The sequence below is a fragment of the Morone saxatilis genome, unplaced genomic scaffold (assembly GCF_004916995.1).
Source record: "Morone saxatilis isolate NCDOM2014 unplaced genomic scaffold, NCSU_SB_2.0 Contig2, whole genome shotgun sequence".
Taxonomy (NCBI): Eukaryota; Metazoa; Chordata; class Actinopteri; family Moronidae; genus Morone; species Morone saxatilis.
The window spans coordinates 3,788,483-3,795,985 of record NW_023339762.1 but is presented as its reverse complement, the minus strand read 5'-3'; the positions used below and the strand labels follow the sequence as shown (position 1 = coordinate 3,795,985).

The window sequence follows — 7,503 nt, the reverse complement described above, 5'->3', positions numbered from 1 at the left end:
TGGTAATTTCAGCTGCAGCATCTGGCCAAGTTTGGCTCTTTGGGGTGGATATAAACCAGTGTAATGAAAAGTTGGGGAATTTCTTGGGGCTTGGCAGATAAAACGGGACGCAGGTTAGAATAGTGATTTAAAAGCTTCGATATGTTGGGGCTACAGATTAGATTCCCTTTTTATGATAGTTTTACACCAGCGTGAGTTGACGTATAGACACACGGCCCCCCTCTTGTGGTTTTTGCCAGGGTCAGCCTGTGTGTTCTGTTCTAACCAGAATTAGGCTGGGACAAAAGCCCAAATCGATTTTCAAGATCCTGGCCAAGTTCATTGTTCTTTTAACCAAAGTCTCTGTCAAAGCGATGACCCCACAGAAATATTCACCCCAAGTTCTGCAGTTCCCTTTCAGCTCTACGGCATTAAGGGCATCTTTCAGCCTGATGCTTTTAGTTTTTAATTTCTGTGACTTTACAGTTTTGGTTCAGTCTTTTAGAAATCCAAAAACAGACCTTCTAAACTGACTTCTAATACTTTTTAAAAATATTTTCACCACAAGATCCTTGAACATGGAGTTAGGGTGCAAGACGATTAAAACTTATTTCATCATTTCATGGTGTATTATGGGTGTCAAGTGTTGAGTAAATTAGATTTATTTTAATTTCAATGTCTGTTGTCAAGGAATTAAAAGTGCTCTTTTCCAGCAATAAAATGTGGTAGGTTAGTGGTTCCACCCATGAGAGTGGTGAAAATCTTTCTAGTAAGACTTACAATACACTAGCATTAATGTGAGTTTTTACTAGGGATTGAGTGAGAAGGAAATTCTTCCAGTAACTATCATAATTTTGTGTATCTGTATTAAGAAATTGTTAGCAGCTCTCTTTTTCTAACCTTGTCAAAATGGCAGTGTGGTCCATTTCCCACAGGAAATGTGAACAGATTTCTTCATGATCAGGCAATGAACAGATGTTTGTGCTTGTGTCCTGTCTATAGAAAATAAATAAAAACTTTCAGTTTACACTGTTAAAGGAAGGCTGTATATATTTTAAGGTCCAGTGTGTAACATTTAGGAGGATCTATTTGGCAGAAATGGAATTTTAATATTACATACAAAGTTTTCATTGGTGTTATATAATCTTACTGAAAAGGAAGAATCATTGTTTCTGTTACCTTAGAGTCTGCAACTTCACCACTAGATGCCACTAAATCTACACACTGGTCCTTTAATAAATGTTAGCTGTAATGACTGCTTATTTTACCGTCGTGTCATCCAAGCCCGAGCTGTCCACAGTCGTTTTCTTGCCCCAGCAACACACCTCCAGGAGACAGAGAGGGCGAAGCTCTGCTCTTTCCCCCTGCAGCGATCTGGACCAGGGGGATCGCTGACAGAGATGGAGGGTGTTTGGGTGAATTGGCGCCGGCTTCCTTTAGACCCAGCTGGCCTCTGGAGGCCTGGCCCCACGTATACACCTGACCATCTGTGGAGAAATCAACTTAAGTTTGTTAGCTCCATAGTGCTCTGCCTACACTTACCTGACATCCTGGACTTGTCCTGGTCTCTCCACAAATAAATTATCCATTGTTTTGAGGGTGGAGTCAGTAAGCTCAGACACACAATGGGTCCAAACCTCAGCACATAATACCAGTAGTACCACATTCATTCCTCCTTACAGTCTACCATGGTCTACTGTACTTTACTGTACCTTTGGTCAGGGCAACTGAATGCTGGCTCCCACAAGCAACCTGAGAAACTGCTATGTTGCACAAAGCTTCCAGAGGCCTGCAAGAACAAGAGTTCAAATACTCATTTAACTAACTTTGTACCAAATCTCATCTCAAAATCATTTTTTGTACATTTTGTAGCATATTTAGGACACAGACTGACAGCGCAGTTTCTCCTTACCTTGGAATGTAAGTGTGAGCGGTGTCCACACTGAGGACTTTGCCTCTCTCAGACAGCAGTGTGACCACATCGTCCCCACAGCTCACTGCTTTAATCTTCTCTTTACAGTCCACACACTCTGAAAGTGCACAGCAGGTGTAAGTGGATTCAGTTATGTCGTCATTACTGCAACTTAGAAAACTGCCTTTTGCAAGAGCCTTGTAGTTAGAGGTGAACTTGTTTTACATGAATAAACACAGAAATAGAGAACATGATGCTCACTCTGTTTCCCTCTGACTCTGCTCCCGTCTTTTCTCTCATTTGTGCGAATGATGAAGGAGTTGCCATTGCTTTTGACGAAGGCCAGCACACTGTGGCCTGCTGACAGGTCGGTGATGTGATAACCGAGGTCTAGATGCTGAACCCCGTCCCCTGCTGAGCCGTCGACCAGTGTGCCGTCTCTCAGCCGGAAGCCCCGCTGACTGTCCTCTCCCCATGAGAGCATTGTGTCTGTGTCTCTGCTGCACCGTCAGCTGCTTTTACACTCTCACAAACGAAACTTAAACTGGGCACAAACTCTGAAAACAAAACCTAAACACAGCAATGAACAGCAGGATGTAACGAAACTATGTGCTACCTTTAATGACAGAAAAACGAAAGTGAAACTGCTAGAGTCTGTTTGTTTGTTTCGGTGTTTTTTCGTGAATAACAATAATTAGATGGTCGGAGTGCATTAGTTACATATTTAGTTATTATGAATTTAGTTATATTTGAATATGCCGGTCTGTCTTCTGTTTTAGTTAAAGCATCTCTGATAATCGATTTGTCTCGTTTTAAGCACTAAGGAGGGATAAGTGAGTTTGAGTTGCTTTATTTTGGTGGGAAATGTGCTTTAACTTAGCAGGGGCGGATCTATGGGGCTGCCACCCCTTTGTCCACCCCTCTGTCCACCCCAGCTGCCGCGAATGCTGTCAAATATAATACACTAATTTAGAAACATTTTTAAAAGAACATGTTTAAAAACGGACATTAACACATAATAATAATTTCATGATCTGTAATGGACACATTTTAGAAAAAGTGATAGACTTAAGTTCAGAGGTGTCAAAAGTACACACATTCTTTACTCAAGTAGAAGTACAGAAAATATTCCAGCAAAAGTAAAAGTACTGATTCAACTCAAGTTACTTAAGTAAAAGTGAAAAGGTGCAGGCTCTTTGTATTCTCTTTGTTTATCTGACAGACATTTCTACTGGCTGTTTCTGTGCAAAGCTAACTGAGACTTCAAACAGGGTCAACTCTCGCTCTTGTCTGTCGTCTTGAGGTCTGTTATGCATTGTATGCATCAGGCTTGATGTTGGGAAGGCAAGCAATGATGCAAATAATAATATCAATTAATAATTTTTTCCCACAAATTTATTGAAACTAAAGTAACAAGCCTGTTTGGGAATGTAAGGAATAGAAAGAACAGATATTGCATAAAAGTAAAATGTTGCCTTGTTCTCACTGTCTCCAGGATCATTCTCTGTCAGCCACGCTCACAACCAGCCTTTGTCCTCTGTCTCTCCATGGAGTCCCTGCCTGCATCCTCTGGATTCTCCTCAACCACATTCATTCCCCTTTTAGTCTGGACAATAAATTACTCTCTTCATCAAATCCACTACCTGTGTCTGTGTCCGCTTTTCAGTTCCTCCCTGTTGATCGTAACAGTGTCATAATAATGTATTGTTTTCATTTGGGTGTTATTCCAAGGAAATCTGTGATTCTTTACAATTAAATCAGCATATATTGCATTTCTGCCACTCCTTAAAGTCTCAATGCCACCATCTTGCCTCCCCATGTCAGAACACAGACTCCTAAAAGTCTTCATTTAACAACCAAACACACATAATGGATATATTGGAACCAGGAGGCTGACCAGAATACACTGGATGGTGTTGTGTCCAAATGCAAAACTCCTTTAACCCTCTTTACAAGAATGTCTTTAAATAGAAATGAGGCTAAATCAGATGTTCTTTGTTATATTTTTGTCATGTCCACCAAAATGGGTGCCAGTGTAACAGTGTAAAGTTTATTGGAAATATTATGGTTGTTTTAACTGTGCATGTGTTAACTATAGCCCACATATGGGTAGTCCTAGTATGTTGGTTTTACAGCAAAATCATTTTAGCTCTTCTGTGCCTGTATTTGTATTTCATATTACTGGTTATTAAGACATCCTCCTTTAAAGCCCACAGAGCAAACACAGTGTGTTGATCACAATCATGGCACATTACATTATACTCATACGGGAGTAACTGTAAAGATATTGTGGAATTAAGTTGATAACTTCAGTATTAACTTGATTAAATCAAATAACCGTGAAAGAAAACATGTGTCATGATGCTGGAATTATGGTCTCAGCTTGATAAACAGTTCCGATCATATTAACAGACCTGATGTCCATTGGGACAGACATTCAATTTGGTTCAACACATTGAACACATTGAACATTGGTCTGAAAGACCCTCAGTAATTATTACAAAAATCAGTTCAGAACCCACAAAAGAAAAATAAAACTGGAATGGATCCACCAGTTGGACTTCTCTAATCTACAAGGGTCTACAAGGGTTCAGTTTGAACCTCACCTTCAACTGTGTAGTTCATCTATAAAGATAATGACACAGACTGACCACAGGGTGGAGCTAGAGACTGAACCTCTCTGCGGTGTACTGCCTGGACTCCAGTGTGAGTGTTAGAGAAAGATCTGAAATCTTTCTGAAACCTGAGGACAGTTTTGAAGCAGTTGTAATTTGTTTTGAATACTTTTACCATCCAAGTAAAGACTGAAGAGATAAACCTGCACTGCTGACTATAAACTCTAAACACATAAAACTTCCAGAGGATAGAAGCCTCATGGTAAATGTTGTCTTAAATTTAATAAAATGCTTGTACTAATAACACCATGGGGGGATAGAGACTACTTGTTGTCGTGCTGTATGTTTATCTATACTGTATAATCAGCAGCATTACGAGTCAGTGCTGGGCCCCAATGCAAGATGAACAAAGTGGGCCTTGTAACATGATGTAATGTCAGTAGCTAATAAAAGAAGTGAAAGCATGCAGCTTTCTTAAAATGACCAGTAACAGCAAAATGCACTGCACAGCTAAATGAAGTGAATAAACAAGGACGCCGGGCTAATAGAAGATTAGTCATAAAATAGCAAGCCTAAGATAGACCTAGACCTACTTAACTAAAGTGGTGGCAGCAAACCGTGACAAATGTGAAAACAATGATCCAATTAGTGAGACGCAACAATGAACACATGAAAAATGATGATCAGTGACAGTGGCACACATTGACATTACTGTCATTAAATGTTTAATGTCTGCTGCATGAGGCCTTATAACACCAAAACACAAGCCTGTAGATTGATTATTATATAACATAAATGTAACATACTGTAAAGTTTTGAGTCAGTAAAGTGTTTCATGTTATTGTGTTAATGAATGTGAATGACATCAAGTGTGAGACAGAGACACCATTGGAATAAGAGGCTTAGCTCACTGACTACTAGAAATACCTCCTGCGACAACGTGTAAATTCATTGGCTGCAGCTTATGTCAATCAAGATTATAGCAGCGGTGCAGATACCAGTGAACTGCTATGGCCTCTGAACTGCTGGAGACCCTTATGCAACTGCATCACCCGCATATATGGTAGTTGTGCTGCTGGTTGTTCAATAACATATACTGGAAAAAAAGAGGGGGAAAAAAATTGAAAGGTTTTGATTTGGTGCCATCTGGCGGTAGTACCAGGATACACTGCAATAGACTGCATAGTACCTTAAATAAGTTTATTCTCTATGATATAAAGTAGTACTTGCGCATATATTATGGGGTAAACCTGCACATAATATTCACCACAGATGATATAACCTCAGAGCCACAGGCTGCAGCGTTGCAGTGATTCACTGACACCAAACAGATGCAGGTAAGCTCAGTGCAAACTTTTCTTTTCACACATGACAAACAGATGAATATACTGCATATGTTTTATCGCTCAAACATTTTCACATGTGAGAAATTCATAAAATACAGTCATGACAAACAGGAATTAAGTTTTAATTTACACACTGTGATAGTGATTAGCTTTTCTGATTAAAGTAACAATATTTTGTCAAACCCCATTTACTCCTTTCTGTATATATTATACAATTCAAGAGAACCAAGTGTAAACTAAGATGACCTTACAGTTTAAATGACACCTCTCTGACACAGAATCTTTTACAAAGATAAATACAAATATACTATTTTTGTTTATTTCAACTTAAACTCAAAACTTAAATTACATAAAAATAGACTTTGTTCCTGAGAAAATGTAAAATGCATAGGTTAAATAGGTTAAATTATAGTGTGTTATATTATAACAAAAAGTCACAGAATTTCAAAGTGCCTGCAGTTAGGCTGTTACACTGTAGTGCTGTAACTGAGGAATAGCTGCAAATCCTACTCTTTGATCACAGTTTTTAAAGTAAACTCTTACAAGATCAAGTCAGTACAGTGTTTAAATCTGAGATTTCCCAGGAAAGGTGATAAGGTAAAATAAAATGAAAATATCAAGCCCACCCTTTCCCTGCATAGATACAGTCCAAGTTCCTGTCCAGCAACTGTTGGTCCACCATCACATCAGGAATCCATTCACTGGTACCAGGGCCTTTGTCAGCTTGTCTCGCATGATCTCCTTGGTTGAGTATAAGGGCAGTTCCAGAATAGAGTGACATGTCAGAGACTCCGGGGAATGCTGATCGTAAGAGTCGCCGGGGCTGAGCTGCTTAACTCGAACCTTCATCTGGATCTGGTCCATGCCAAGAACAGGAACCCTCTTAAAACCAGTCAGGAACCCTGAGGAACAACAATAATGATAATCAATAGAATTACTCTTGATTGCTCACTCACTGCTTACAAACAGCACAGATAACTAATGATGTTAATAACGGCTGCATTCCATTTAGGTGTTCAAGGTCCTGTGCCCTGTTTCTGTTCATGCTGCCTTACTGGGATGCTTCAGTGGAACAGAGCTATCATTAATATTCAATCACTTAGCATTATTTTTGTGGTGAGGGGGGAAGTAGGGGTGTGGTGGTAAAGTGGGAAACTGCCTCACTGCTCTGTATCAACTGCAGGGCTGACCCGAATGCTTCGAAGCGTATTCGAATATTATATTTTTTGTTTGTTTTTTTATCAGGTTGAAACCTAATGAGTGTTTCCCACACATAGAGCTGGCTGCCCAGGTTTATTACAAGCCTAACAACAACCTCCACAGAAATAAGAATTACGGGTGAAAAAAGAAAAAGAGAAGGGAAAAGCAAGGTGAGCAGACTGAAGTAGTTTGTGAGTAAACACTAAAAGAAATTGGAGAAGAAAGTAGAATTATCATCGAGGTTCTGTGGGAAACATTGGATGTTCCTGGTCCTCTTGAGTGGTGGGGATGAGTACAGACTGTTAATCTGCGGCTGGCAACTGTTACTGTGACTGCAATCGATGTGTGTTTTAGCTGCCTGACATTAACCATTCACTCATTCATTAAAACTAGGCACAATACTTACAAATGAAATTTTTCCTCTGCTCTTCAGTGAGTTCATCAAAAACCT

At 39.6% G+C, this 7,503-nt stretch overlaps 1 protein-coding gene across 1 annotated transcript in view; it reads left to right on the top strand.

Annotated features, from left to right (window-relative positions):
• LOC118330310 (probable E3 ubiquitin-protein ligase HERC3) overlaps window positions 1-7,503 on the top strand; it is a 16,946-nt gene that overhangs the window by 5,343 nt on the left and 4,100 nt on the right. The window lies entirely within an intron of this gene.